The sequence below is a fragment of the Lycorma delicatula genome, chromosome 10 (assembly GCF_047948215.1).
Source record: "Lycorma delicatula isolate Av1 chromosome 10, ASM4794821v1, whole genome shotgun sequence".
NCBI classification, from domain to species: Eukaryota; Metazoa; Arthropoda; class Insecta; order Hemiptera; family Fulgoridae; genus Lycorma; species Lycorma delicatula.
The window spans coordinates 118,336,259-118,351,831 of record NC_134464.1 but is presented as its reverse complement, the minus strand read 5'-3'; the positions used below and the strand labels follow the sequence as shown (position 1 = coordinate 118,351,831).

The window sequence follows — 15,573 nt, the reverse complement described above, 5'->3', positions numbered from 1 at the left end:
CGTACTACATAATGAATTAACAAACACATCTTAACGTACAGTAGCTAGCCAGAAAAAATACATAAACATTAAAAAAAAAAGTTAATAAATTGTGCATTTTATTCTTTCAGATATTTTTAAATAAGACGCGATTAATTGTTGTTTTAGTGGCTGAAAACACTTTCTTTTAATTCAGTGGTACCCAAATATTTCCCAGTCGCGGCGCCCTGTTTCAATTAAAATTTTTCCATGGTACCCTACCCTAAGTAAAAGTATGACTACTTGTAAGTAAGAGATAAAAATAAATGAAACTCGTGTATCTTCATTATTTTTTTTTGCTTTATGAACATTAAATTAATAATTTTAAGTGTCTTGTTCCAATTAATTATGAAGCTATTACAATATTTCGCGGCGCCCCTGTGAAGAGGTCGCGGCTTCTCGGGACGCCGCGGCACACAGTTTGGGAATTATTGTTCTAATTATTGAATTTCGTAGTTTTCATAACATTATAATATTGAACAATTAACTATAGTAAAGCATTATCATAATCAAGACAAGCACTCGTTCAAGTATAAAATAAATAAAGGAGTAAATCCTATTGCAGAACGATGAAAAAACTTTACAATTTTAGCTTCTTTATAAGTTTTTAAAACTTTATTTTTTTCGAGAGAATTTTTGGTTAAGGTTAAACCTCTAGCGGATAATCCGGAGTTGACTGTACTGTATATTCAAAATAATATGTTATAAGATATAAACTATCTGACCGAAAGTTTATTTTATATTAAAAAAACTTCGGGTTTGTTAAAAATATTGGTTCAGCTGAATCTATACAGATTATCTATCGAATCAAGAATTCATATTTTTGTGAGGATTTAGTTGTTAGACTTTTCAAGGAAAAGAGTTATTTTTGTATTATATTATATTAAAAAGATCCGATGTGAACGTCACATGACTTCCTTGTACGCTTATTAAATTACATATACACATTTTTTTAAAAATGAAAAGTACATAAAATTTTATTTCATTAATAACTTCTGATATTTTTTTTTATTATTATTATTGAATTATTATTTATCGTATTTTTTTTTTTTTTACAATCGGAGGTTAATAATTATTAATAAATCAATATATGTTAAGAAAAAAAGTTAAAAAAAGAAGGTGAAGTTTGATTCGAACCGATGTGCCTTCGCCTTGTAAGATTCAAATATTGCATTAATTAAAATTTTATTTGGCTATAACTCTGGAATCAATGAAACTAAGTACCACTTATGATATACCGTTGAAAAGCTCTCAATAAGGCTTATTACTGCAATTAAAAAAATTCCAAAATCCAATTTTTTTTTTTTATTTTGGGCTTTTTTTGGACACTTTTGTTTGGTCAAGTCGATTGCAATCAAACGAGAAGGTACAAAACTAGATGTTACAACAGTCCTAAATCCAAAATTTCAACATCCTACGGCTAATCGTTTTTGAGTTATGCGAGATACATACTTGTATGTACGTACAGACATCACGACGAATCTAGTCAAAATGGATTCAGGGATGGTCAAAATGGATATTACCGTTGAAATATGATAACCGAAATTTTTCGCGATCACAATACTTCCTTTACTTCGTACAAGGAAATAAAAATATATATATTTATATATTGTGTGAATAACTTACTGGCAGTGACAAGCGTACAGATAAATTGAATTTCTATGATTCATGTAGCATTAAAAATACACTATAAAAATATAATTTAGTGCATTACTGTGTATACACATTACAAGTACAGACATTACATTAACAAATTATAATATTTTATTGAATATTCGTTATCAGTAGCATTTGTTCTTTGATTGAATTCCTATGTAGAAATAATAATGTGTTTTTATTTTAAATTTGGAAGTTACTTCATTAACATTTATTTATTTTACATTTTGAAAAACAGATTATTGTTATGCAGTTACTGGGTTTTCTGCAGTAGGCACCTTCATTACCCAAAAGTTTAAAATACAAATATACATCTAACAATATATTCATAAAAACAATACCGTTATACATTTTAATAAAAATTATTAAAATCGATACAAGATAGTTGAGATTGACGATCGTTCTTCCTCACGTACAAAATACAACATAGGCCGCGTTCTGCCGAAACAATTGGTTTTCGGGAGCGTATGTAGAGAGAACAGTACTTTTTTTACACAACACCAGGAACAACAATAAGATCAGATCGCTCGAAATCTTGTTCCAATGTTACTCGAATTCCAGGAGTGAGTTATACTAGCTACTTCGTTAGAAATTTTTGGACTCTTTTTCCGGGAGCCATACTCAAACAGTAGAGTATGTGGGGGTCATTTAAACCAAGAAATAAGAACGAATGTGGACACAGAGATCTCCTTCACACATACTTCTGTGAATACATTTGGAGAAGCCGATACCTCAGAGGAACGACTTGTTTGACCAGATACTGGAAAACATTCACGTTTTTTTTTCCATTGGAATAACAAGCCAATTTATTCCACTTCGGCTAGAGTTAATTATGTTACGGTAAGATAGGTTTTTTTTTAGAAATTGAGACGTCTACTGTAGAAAATTCAATTATCTTTAATTATTTACTTTTTAATATAAAAAAGGTCTAAAAATTAATAATAATAATAATGGTAGGAGGGGAGGTTTTTTAGCGGGTGAGAGCCCCGCACTGCCATCAGTGCGGGCCTGACGGCGGCTGGCAGAGCTTTTTCCTCCCCTACGGAAAGAAAGAAAGAAATAATAATAATGAAAAAATATTTTCAATAAATTTGTTTTTAAAAATTATGAATTATTACTCAACATATTTGTTTAAGACCGCTTTATATTATATTTAATACCAATTTTATAATCAACACTTTAAGTTAACGTTGTTAGTATAGTTAAACAGCAGCTAAATTTACGTATATGTCGATGTTCCTTCGATGTACTTCTACACGTTTGTTTGGCAATGTAAAATTCTTTGATAAAGTATGAAAAAAATTATATAAAGTATTTAAAGTAAACCACCGTTCTTCATTTGGGAAGAGAAGTGTACATCAAAATGTATTCAATAAATTTATGTTCAAATGGGAAACAGGTTACTACATATTTTGTTGTGTAGTACACTAGTTAATAAACTTGTTTGTTTATGTGTGAGTTTCCTACAGATTAAACATTATAAATATACTATCTTCTACCGTTCGTTATAATAAAATTATGATCTTGTTACCGTCTTTTTATGTGACCATTTATAAATCGATGCACTAGATAGATATCCGTTTCCTTTTATGTAGAATTATTCTACTTTTAAATCTTTCCCACCATTCTATTTTCCTTTCTCTTTTATGTTCTTTACTGTTCTCTTTTATAGTAATATAAACTTAAATAATTTTTTTAATTTTTATTATAACGACTCAGCAACTTTACAGCAAGATAATTAAATAATAAGTAAATATGATGTTTCTGAACTAACATTAATTAAGTTGTCACAGACCCAGAGCCTTGTGACTTAATAACGAAATAGAAGAGCACTCCGTTCGGCCAGACCATAAAGTCATCTAATTGAAAGTTAAGACAAACCAAGAATATTGTTCCTCAGCAATCTTGAAAAATCATTGATCGTGTTATCTAATAAATTAACCGCCAAATAATTACAAACAGGTTACAAACGATTTTGATACCGTAGGCTGACCAGAGAGATTTCCTGCTGAACGGTTAGCAAATTAATATCATTATATATAAGGCTATTACTTATGTTCCAGGGTATGTTGAGTATTTTCCGCAGTGTTTTTGTTAAGTAGCGTTCAAATATGTCAATACTAGAGTTGTACGCTGTACCCCACAATTCAAGACCGTAAGTCCAAACAGGCTTCAAAACGGAATTATAAATTAATAATTTACAATTTAACTAAAGGCCGAGATGTATATCCTATCAGTCAGTACATTGTTTAAACTTGAGATCCAACTGTTTAAATAATTTAAGCAAAAATATTACAAAATTATATTTCAATTTTTCCAGTATTCATAAAAGATTTTAAATCGCGAAATCTCAGTCTTTCTTCAGGAAGTTCTTTGGAACGAATCTCGATCAGGCGTGGCATTTTTTATAAGCTATAAAAATTTTCGTTCCATATTCTTAACCGTAAGCTTCAAAATTATGTGGTTATTTAATCATCGGTGAGAAAAAAGTCATCGTCATTAATATTTTTTCTATAATTATTGAATATTACTTTTATAGTATTTAATTTTTTTTTATTAGTAGTAATATTAATAGATATTTTTATTAATATTAAGTTAGGCCTGACATTTCTGAAAAGCTACAAAATTCACTTCTCATCCGTTGCTATAATTAGACAGTTAGCTTGTAGTCGATTAAAGAAGCAAGTAATAAAATAATTTTTTATTTTTAATAAAAAATTAAGATTATACGTTACGTTACTTGACGATTAGTGTTATATGAAAGGAAAGAAGGTTAACGTTTCCCTAGACAAGGATGGAAATATATATACCGTTAAGACACGACTGTGCTACTTGAAGATTAAAGCGTAATTATCCTCAAGTGCGGCCAGTTTAAATATCCCTAAATATATTTTGTCGGGGTCTAAAGTTTGAAAACTATTTACCCTGATCGAGAATTAACAAAAACCATTCCGTCAGAGGTTCCCGAATTTTAACTGCATTACTCTTTTCAGAATTAGAGCTTAAGTGGTTAACCGGTGTCATTATTACACAAAACTAATTTCTGAAACTATCATAAATAATAAGATTATAACTAAATCTGATGTCGAAAAACATATTTCAGTGTTGATTATCAGTATACAAGTACATAAATGGCATCTATATAGATATTAAAAAACTCAAATAAAAACATCATAGAATTAAAGGTCATCCATCACACGATTTTTAAATTATACGGTGTTTATATTTTCTTATACAAGCAGGTATAAATGTTGCTGTTATTTATAGCTAGTATCCATTCATAACGAATTATAGTTATAGATAAATATATTTTATAAAAGCATATCTTCGGACAAACTGGAAAAATGAATGTAAAAAAAATTTAGTGATTATATGAACAGTAAAACGTTATCGCGTTTATTAAATTATTAAAATAATAAATTAAATTTGAATACTTGGGGCATATATTTTAGTATTATGAGTGCTTAAAAAAAAGTGAAAATTAATACAGGCTGTTATTTATAGGTAAGAGGAGTGGCTTATATTCTTCAAATAACCAAAAATGGAATTTTATTGAACGAGCGATTAAAATATAAAAGGTTTAAGGAGATTTTGAATTTCATTGAATATTTCAAAGAAAAATGACAGGTGTATCCGAGTATGAATGACTGTATGTTTCTCTTATAGTAATTCTTTTACATTGTTTATCGTGATGTTTTTTCTGATAGGGTCGTTTTCGTAAATTTTGATTATTATTTATTCATCAATATAATGGTACTCTGACAAATATAGTGTCGCACTATAAGTTGACACGTTTGAATTTTGACACTTATTTTTATTTTTTTAATTTAATACGATTCCAACTGTACATACCAAATGCAGTGTTTGTGAAACGTTCTTTTACTACATGCCTTGTTCAATATAGGTGCCATTACGCCTAACAATCTCTTCCAGGCGAGTGTGTACATTTCTACGACTCTGCGACACAAGTCTTCTTCAATCTCTTCATACAACTGAACTATCCGCGCGCACATTCCTATAAGATTTTCATATCTTACTAGAAGATATGAAAATATTGTTTCTCTTTTAAATATTCCTATAAAAACAAGTGACAAGGATTTAAATTTGGGCTCAACGATAGCCAAAAGAGGCCTCCATTTTGGCGATGTGCAAACTCCAATATTTTTTGCTTTTTAGGTTGCGTTAATTTACGCTGGACAGTCAGTTTGTACGGGGAAATCTTGAGATCACTGTGTATTATTCTTTGTACTGTACGACGAGATATTCTCATTTCTCGTGAATCTGGTCGTGTAAGATATTCCCGGACTACGTCGCATGGCAACTCGTACTCTTTACGTATTTTCTGGAGAACGAAGGAGAACTGCTTTAGGTTGTTTCGCTTCTTTTATGCTGTCTTGTTCCTCAAATTTACAGTATAAACGGAGAATGATGTTTCTTGTTGGAGTCTATCGAGTGTTAAAATCAGCTCGGAATAGTCGCTGAGTAACTGTAACACCTTTTGATTCAATATAAAGAAACAAAACTTTAGTGCGCTGTGAATTAGACAAACGTCCGTAATCGGCCGTATTTCAATAATTAATGTGTTGCAAAATCAGAAGCGAGTACAAAGACTAGGCGACATCTATTGGTATTTTAAGGAAATAGGGATTACCCGTGCGCAATATAAAAAACCAGTAAAGAAACACATTTATTTATAATCGACTTTATAAATGTGTCAACTTAAGAAGTGCGCCACACTGGATATTTTTAATAACAGTCGATAATATAGATTACTTGAAATAAAAAATTTATTATTTTATTTAAAGAATTTTATGAAAATTGAGTATAGATGATAAAATATGTACGAAAATTAAGTTTTCCATACTAAAATTACAGGAATTGCTTTTTTTGGAAAATCAGTTTGTCGGTCGTACCTAAGTAATTTTTAAATGCAGATTTAATAGTTTTTAGGTTCAGGTTGATTTAATGAACTAAAAAATTGGTTCAAAATTGATCAGCTTTTAAAAATATGCAAGCTATTTCGAATTAATTGTTTTATACATATTTTTACTGGGTTTTAACAAAGAAAAGCAAAATAACTTTTCAACAGTTAAACATAGAAAATAAAAATTTATCAAATGCTTCTACCTTACAACAATCTATAATTTGAAGGAAATGGGTGAACTCAAATATTTAAATGGATAAAAAGGTAGGATTATGACATCAGTTAAAAGGGTGTTGAAAAATTTGACTTAGAAATTACAGATTACGACAACCCAGATCAAAAGGTGTTTCAATTATATTTTCAAAAGTGGTCCTCAGTATCTTTTAAATAACTGTTTAGCGGTGAAAAACTAAAATAATTAATTTAGAAAATGCTGCAACCACAAAATTACCCATTTTTCGGTATCAGATTTCACTATTTAGGGTGTACACTAGATCACTTCTAAGTTTATCAATGAAAAATATTTATGGCCGCTAATTAAAATAATTAGAGCTGTCGTAACCCAACGTTTTTTTCAACGTTTCGATTTCCTTTAAAATGTTTCTCAATCGTTTTCATTTAACATTTTTGAGTTTTCCCCTTAGATGTTTGAATGGAATAGTCTTCGATAAAAAAAACCCAGATAATTTCGACATAGAAGTATTAGCTAAATTTTATTTTTCCATAAGGATTATCACAATTATATATACCGCATGTGTCCCATGAAGATACACTTTTGATTTAATATCTCTTTCCCGTTCCCCAACCGATCCTGTTGAAAGTTTCCTTACAACAAAGGAACCTTTGGACCTTTCAATTTTCGGACCTTTTAACAAATTTTCCGAAAATGTTCTGTAAAAATTCAACCTTCTACAATTTATAAAAACAAATAGTTGCTTTCAAATAAAAACATCAATTTCAGATAAACTACATATTTTATTCATTACAAAATAGCTGGTAAAAAATGATTAAAAACAATTAATGATAATTAGAACTAGGATAATTAAAAAAGATAATTACTCATTGTTATGACTAATTTTTAACTTGTTTTATTCAGTTTGAACAGCTGTTTAACAATGCATCATTTATTTTTAATCTTTTTACCAGCTATTTTCTAATGAATATAAAAACGTGGTTTATCTGAAATTGATATTTTTATTTGAAGGCCGCCATTTTGTTTCTATAAATTCTTGAAGGTTGAAATTTTTGAAGAATGTTTTTAAAACCTTCGTTAAAAGGTCTGAAAAGTTTCAATAGAATCGTTTGGGGAATGGACGAGTAATACTAAATCAAATTTTTCTTTTCCTTTTGAAAAGGAATTCAAGTATTCCTTTTCGTAGAACACATTGCATGTGTATGTATTTAAGTATTCATTTTCTAATAGCTCAGGTCAAAATGTTTGTATAACAAAGGATTTTGGGGTGGAATTTGGGTTAAATGAGAGATCACACCTCACTCCGTACTTAATCAATCTGAAGATAACTGAATATTAATAAGGGAATTGAGAGTATATAACTATGAAGTATGTTACTTGTATACTTCACAGTATAGAAATATTGTGTCGTATGGAATTCATAAAATTGAGAAAAAAATTAGAGCAATTATCTAGAAAAAAGTGTTATAGTACACATGGTATTAAAATAGAGAAACAATTGAATTATTTATAAAACTATTGGGTGGAAAGTTAAATTCATTTATACAATATTGGATAAAAATGGGGAACTTGTTGCTGAATTAAAGAATAGAACAGTATGTTGTGTGATTAGAAGGTAGAATGTATAAACCTTAAGATCGAAAATAATGTATGGTTCTTCACAAAGACGTTCATAAAAATACAGGTGATTTAAGAAGTGGAAATTACTATGCTGTGATGAGTGGAGTAACGAGACTAAACAAGAAAAATAAATAATCACTATAAACTTATGGTATATCAAAGTAGGTCCGATAGGTAAAAAGCTGCAGGAATATTTGAATATTTTCAAAGAAATTCGGACATGAAGAACGAAGGAGTAAAGAGTGTATTAAAAAAAAAGAATCCAGAAGACGGAATTAATGGGGAGAAAGATTCAAATTAAGATATAAAGATAAGGCAGCAGGAGACATTGGTTGAGGGGTTGAGGAAGCTCAGAGAAGCGAAGAATTAAAAATTATAGTTCCGTATGACATAGGATGTGGCGAAGATAAAGAAGAGAAAAAGTTTCTACGAGGAAACATATTACCCTTAGACAAATTAAATGGATTTTGTTATGGTGCCTGAAATGTTTGACACCGAGGAATCTATGAACGTTTTTCAATAGCTACAGAGTCAACGGATTTTATAATCTGTTAGATTAACAATAAATTAAACATTCAATCTGTTAAATTTCTCATTGAAGATTATTATAAAATCTAATAAAAAATTTGGACAGTCCTGGCTAAATTGCGAAAACTCTAACCAAATTTAGCTCATATTCAATCAAATCTATTGAGCTATGATACGATAAAAATTGAGTGCAACTAATGGGTAGTCTAAAGTAAGTTCAGGTATTTAAGCAACATTTTGATCGTTACCATGAAAATCGCATTCCTTAAATTAATTTCCTTGTCTAACTCAATAACACTGTGTTTTAATTTATAAAGGATATCCTTTTTTATAAATCATTGTGTAAATTCCCGGATATAATAACGGATTTTATAATACAATAGTGTTTGAGTATTAAAAATAAATATATAATTTTTTTAAAGATTGTTATCAAAATTTTCATAAATATCAACTTAATTTTTATGTACCTGAAAATAAAAAACAAAATTGAAAATTATTTAAAAATTTTTTCTTAATAAAAATAATCTTAATTTATTTATCAATGATTAGCATATATTTTTAAAATTGATGTTTCAAAAAAAAATTACTTAAAAAAGTTGTAATAATAAAACTTATTGTGAATTTGATTCTTTTCAATTTTACATGTAGTAGATCTTTTATATTGTTGTAAATAACAACTTTAAAAAAAATAAATAAAAAATGATTAAACTTTTTTAAATTGATTTTTTTATCTTATCTAATCAAATATATTATTATAAATAAATAACTGAAGTAAAAACATAGAAAAAATATTTAAAAAAAAAATAATATTCTAAGAAATATATTTCATATTTGAAATAATCAAACAATTTATTTAGAATTAATATAAAAATTGACTAAAAAAATGATAGAACTGCCAAAATACTGGCAAATTGTTTTATCTTAATCAAGGAATACACCTTACATATCATACCTGTAATCAATTATAAAAAAAAGCATTTATTATTAAATGATATCCTTGTTTAAAGCTTACAGAATCATTCAATATTCATCTATTTAAAGGTCACATTATAAATTAATATTCATTGGAAATCAACTCGTCCAGTTCTCGTTCATTACGGTTCTCTTTTTCAATCTTTATTATGCTAATTTAGGCTACATCATTTTATTATTATTATTATTAATTATATCTAGTTTTTATATCCCGGATACGTTCTAATTTTATAAATTAAAATGTCAAAGCTATAAAATGATCATTATTTATATTTCATTTTGATTTCTATAAAATAAAATCATCCTCCCGAATCTTAGTTTTTATTTTTTTGTTACTCTAATCCCATCATTTTATTTTGATTTTAACATTTTTAAGTTGAACTTATGTTGTTCTTATTATTTCAAAACAACAGGAATAAAGCTCTTACACACGGAGATTTCCTTGAGTGAGTTCCTTTTTGGGTATTTTTAAGTCAATTTGATATTAAGGAGGATTTTTAATAAAAATTAGATTAAGTGTTTAAATCTTATTTTTTTACTCGGCAGATTATTATTTTGTAATCATTTAAATACGATTTATTCATAAAGATTTATGAATAAAATTGTCTTATTTTGTCTATTTTAATTCAGCAAACTAACGGTTCAGAAATTTTATTTATGGTTTTACTCTTGGCATCTAGAGCTATGCTATAAAAGGGAAAATATGGTAATCAGACAAAAAATGGAGAAATGGTTTTTGTGCATTCCTCGACGTTTCATACCTTGGGGAACTAAAAAAAAAAAACAAACAAAAAAGTAGGAAGTAATGTTCTAATTAAAATAGAACGTATGTGTTGGCCTGTTTTAAGCTTGATAACTTTTGACTGTTAATCCACTTTGATGAAATTACGAGGCTCGGTTGATAAAATTTGCACAATATTGTACTACACTATCGAGTTAAGCGTGACAGCACATGCTAGCTAAAATCCTCCTCTACAAGTCTGCGATAATGCGTTGAAATCTGTTTACCGGCTTGCTTTCAATAGCAGTTAAAATGGAGTAGAGTACGGCCAACATGTCAACACGGTTAAAACCGCGCAATGTTAGAATTTTTAACAGCAGAAAATATGAATCCTACGAATATTTTACATTTTTTAAAAGCGGTTTAAGGTATTGAAACTGTTGACAGGAATATTGTGAATAGATGGGAGTTGAAATTTCGCGAATGTGAAGCTGGTAAAGCGATAATTGAGGACGCACCTCGCAGCGGACGACAGTTTCTGTGACTGACGAGAAACATCGAAAGGAGGTGAACGATTTGCTTCAGTGACCGGCGAATCGCTCATCAACGCATCGATGTTCAGTTAGCTAACTGAACATCGATGCGTTGATGAGCGAATCGCCGGTTCTAAAAAACGAGTAGGCCATATTATCGAGCAATTGGGTTACCGTAAAATCTGCGCACGATGGGTACCGCGCAAACTCTGATGGCTCTCCACAAGCTGAAGTTTAAGTCTATTCCGCATCCGCCATACTCGCCCGATTTGGCTCTGTGCGACTTCCACTTTTTCCCTCATCATAAGAGGGATCTCAAAGATAATCAATACACCACCGACGTTGAGTTGAAGGAAGCTGTGGCTACTTTGATCCCAGAAAGACCGCCAGAAATTTTCAGTAACGGAATGCAAAAATTTGACACACGTTGGGAAAAGTGTATCAGGGTAAACGGGGATTATATTGCAAACTAACTACTGCATATTGTAGCTAAGGTATTGTACTTTTATTCATTCCCATGCTACGCATATATGTGCAAAATTTATCAGCCGAGCCTGGTATGTACATAGACTCGAGTATATGAGGCAATTTTTTGGTAAAATTTTGGGATCAATATTTTCTGGAAATGGGGGGGGGGGGTTTGCGGTCAATTTTTTCAGAATTTTGCAAACAAAACCCTACTTTAAAGTGAGCTCAATACATGCGTGCATGCTTATCTTACCATTTATAAAGAAATTTCCCTAAAAATTCCCACTTCCCAAAAAATATAAAAAGTTATTTTATTTATTGCATATTTTTTATGTCTGTCAAAGCATTGTAGTAGAGCAGGTAATCCCAAAAAATACTCTTGGGACAATATTGGGGGTGGGGAAGCCAATCAAATTTTAATAATATACATTTTTTTGAACTCTAAAACTTTTTTTGGTCTATTTTCGTATAACATTATCTTTCCACCATAGAAGAACAAATAATCAATGACAGGAAAGTATTACAACTTTGTTGTTATCTGCTTCTTTTTTGTTTTTAAGGTAAATAACCTTTTTAAACAATACTATTGACAGGACACTATACTCAGCGGTTAACTTATTTAAAGTTTACAAATCATATAATCAGAAGCTCAGATTGTAATTATGATTACGTAGCTTCGTAGATAATGTGTTCTCTATTCGTTACAAAAAAAAAATATTTCTAATTACATACCAAGTGTTATGATTTTTGTACTTGAAATACAAAGAATATATCTCATTGTATTATCTAATTCAAAAATATATAGTCAACTAATTTTGTATAATCACGGTTTTCACTTTAATTTCAAGTTGCATATCAATGTACTTGAAAGATTAAACATATTGAAATTAATAATGGCAAATATTTTTTAAATTATTTATTGACATCTTAAAAGACAAATATCATTAAATTCATCATAATTATACATTTTATGTTTCGATAAAAAACAAATTAATTTTATTTTTTACAGTCGCAGCAGTAATTACAGTCATTAGCGACTAAAGTAACACTATCATGCAGTGTTTTAAATAAAACAACAAAAAATAAATTATTTAATAACACAACATAAAAAATTAATTTTGAGATTGTTCATTCTGTTGCACTTTATAATTATTCAATATCTATATTATTTGTTTCTCTCATTTATTTAATTTTTAACAAAATACTGAGGTCTTACAAACCATGAGATTTTTCTTATGATTTTATTTATTTTCTCATTCAGAATACATAATTTAAAAATGTACCCTATTATTATAGTTATGACTGTTTTTTAGTATTACTTATTAAAGTTTTAATACCTGACAAACAACAGCAAGCGGATAGAAAAGTTTTCCTTCTAAAAACAGAGCTTACTCATTTAACGTTATTTTTATTTATTACTATTCTTTCATAAATGCACATTTTTTTTACTTTAAATTATTCAAGTTAATTTATTACTTCATTTATAAATTTACGAAAATAAAACTATGAAAAAGTGTTAAATGAACAAGGTCAATTCTTAGAAGGAGATTTATTACGTGCTGTTACTATTTATAATGAATTATATTCATTATAATTTATATTCATAAGTTTTAATTACGAATATAAGAAACTACAATAGTTTGAACACTATCCTGAAATATTTTTAAATCCTATATATTTACCATTATTGTAATAAAAAAATGTTATAATTTTATAAAATATATTGTTATAAAAAAATTATTGTAATAATAAAAAATGTATACATATACATATATATATATATATATATATATATATATATTTATATATATGAATGATTCACGAAGAGATTTCAGGATATGTTCTACTGGTTAAAAAAAAAAGAAAGCTCATATAAATATAAGTTCGAAAATTCTTCGTAAGCGATTGTCGGTTGGCGAAAGACTTCGCTCTGATTTCTGCAACTTCGGTAAAATTAAGCCGGACTATAATTCTGAGACCTAACTAAAGAAATAAATTAAGTGGTTTTATATGAAATCTGACTTGAAAAAAAAAAGTATCAGAACTGTATTTTTTGTAATTTTTCAGAATTTGAGGTACAAGTCCAAAGATTTGGGTCGAAAAACAATTTTTTTCCGAATATTTCACCAGAACACGTTAGATCATTTATTTATTTGTGGTGTATCTTTTTTCTGTTTTTCTATTTGCCCATTACCTCTTCATTCTTACTGATATCTCTTTCCTTCGTTTTTCAGAAATTTCTGCTCTGTTGTTTTTGCGTTTTAGCGTTTCTTTGAACCTTTTATTTTCATTTTTAATATTCTCTTTAAAATTTTTCTTTCTCTTATAATTACTTCAGTTCTTTTAGGTCTTCTTGGACTTGTATGAACCATTTGCCTTTAGTTGTTTTACGTTGGACGAAATAAAAAATTTGTTTAGTCAATTTACTGTTATTCATTTTAAATAAATGGGAGTAAAATGTAATACGTATTTTCTTTATCGTGTCTGAGAATTTTTCAATTTCATATAAAGTTTGTCATTTGGAACTAATTTTACCTGATTATTTTGAGATTTAGGATCTAAATCTCAAAATATAATTTTCCTTTCTTTTTTCTAGATTTTTTTAATAAACGTTTGTTGCATAGTCTTAGGGTTCCGCTACATCACAGTTTTATAGTGTCAAAATTATGAGTTCCATAATAAAGACAAAGATGATTCCACAATAAAGATAATGATGCATTTTTCGTCAGCGGGAAAGATAATTTAATTTTATTAGCTCTAACTGTTAAAGTTTTTTTTTATTTAAAGAATTCCAACTGATCCATTCTCCAAGATATTTGAAATTATGCATTTTCTTATTATTTATACTAAGGAAATTCGGGCAATTTTTATCATTATTCAAAATTTAAATTTTCTCAAACTCGATTTTTAGTCCCATTTTGGCATCTTAGCGTAAAAACAGACTATTTTATGTTTGGCGAATTGAGGCGTTTGAGGAATAAACTTGAAAACATTTTTAATAAAATTTGTACAGAATTTGATTCTGAATAAAATTCTATGAATAAAGTTCGCAGAAACTAAATACAAAAGTAAGAATGTTTAAGTTTCTTAAAAACAAAAATTATCAAAATTAGGGAGACTTTAACCATACAAGACAAATTTTCTATTACAAAACATCAGATATCGATTAAAACCACTTTAATTTTACCCCTTAATTTAGACACTAAGAATTACAATTTAGCTTAATTTTACCGAAAGTGCAGAAACCAGAGCGATTCTTCGCCACCCGACACTTGCTAACGAAGCGTTGTTATTATATGAATTTCTTTACTTTCGCTGGTAGAACACGTCCTAAATGTTTGTTACATTCTTCGTGAATCACCCTAGTATTTTCACCTTTTAGTATTTAAAGATTTTTGCCTTACAAATATATATATACACAAATTGTTCCGGGAAGTGTTGGCCAAACCTCTAAGGAACTGATTCAGGACATCAAAATAGACAAACAATATGGACAAATCCCCTACCACACTTTATTTTTCTCTCAGTCTGCCATTTTGTGCGTATATGTGTTTTTTTTCTCAATAAAAGTGTTTATCTAAAGAATGAACTGATATACTTTAAATGAAATTTTGTTTTTGTATATATACCCAACAAAAATGTATACGAAATAAACATTTTGAAAATTCTAAAATGGCCATCATTAGAATGATTTAATCATTATTAAATAGTTTCGTAAATTTTACTTTTATCGAATTATGTTTTATTAAATAAAACGTTAAGCCTTATATTACAAACAAAATGATACCTCATTTGTTAAAATCGGTACGGCTGAAAATGTTAAAGTGGTGCAAAAATTAAATTTAAAGTGAAAAATTTATGCTATCTGAAAATTTTGTAGCTGCTTTTACTTTACTGAATGAATTAGAAATAATTTCAAATATTAGAAATAATAAAGCAG

The 15,573-nt window shown here is 28.5% G+C and overlaps 1 protein-coding gene and 1 non-coding gene across 2 annotated transcripts in view; one reads left to right on the top strand and one right to left on the bottom strand.

The window, feature by feature from the left end:
- LOC142331744 (uncharacterized) overlaps positions 1-15,573 on the bottom strand; it is a 542,969-nt gene that overhangs the window by 420,676 nt on the left and 106,720 nt on the right. The window lies entirely within an intron of this gene.
- Positions 4,425-4,531, top strand: LOC142331854 (U6atac minor spliceosomal RNA). Its single transcript, XR_012758112.1, has one exon. It is a non-coding gene; the product is annotated as a U6atac minor spliceosomal RNA (small nuclear RNA).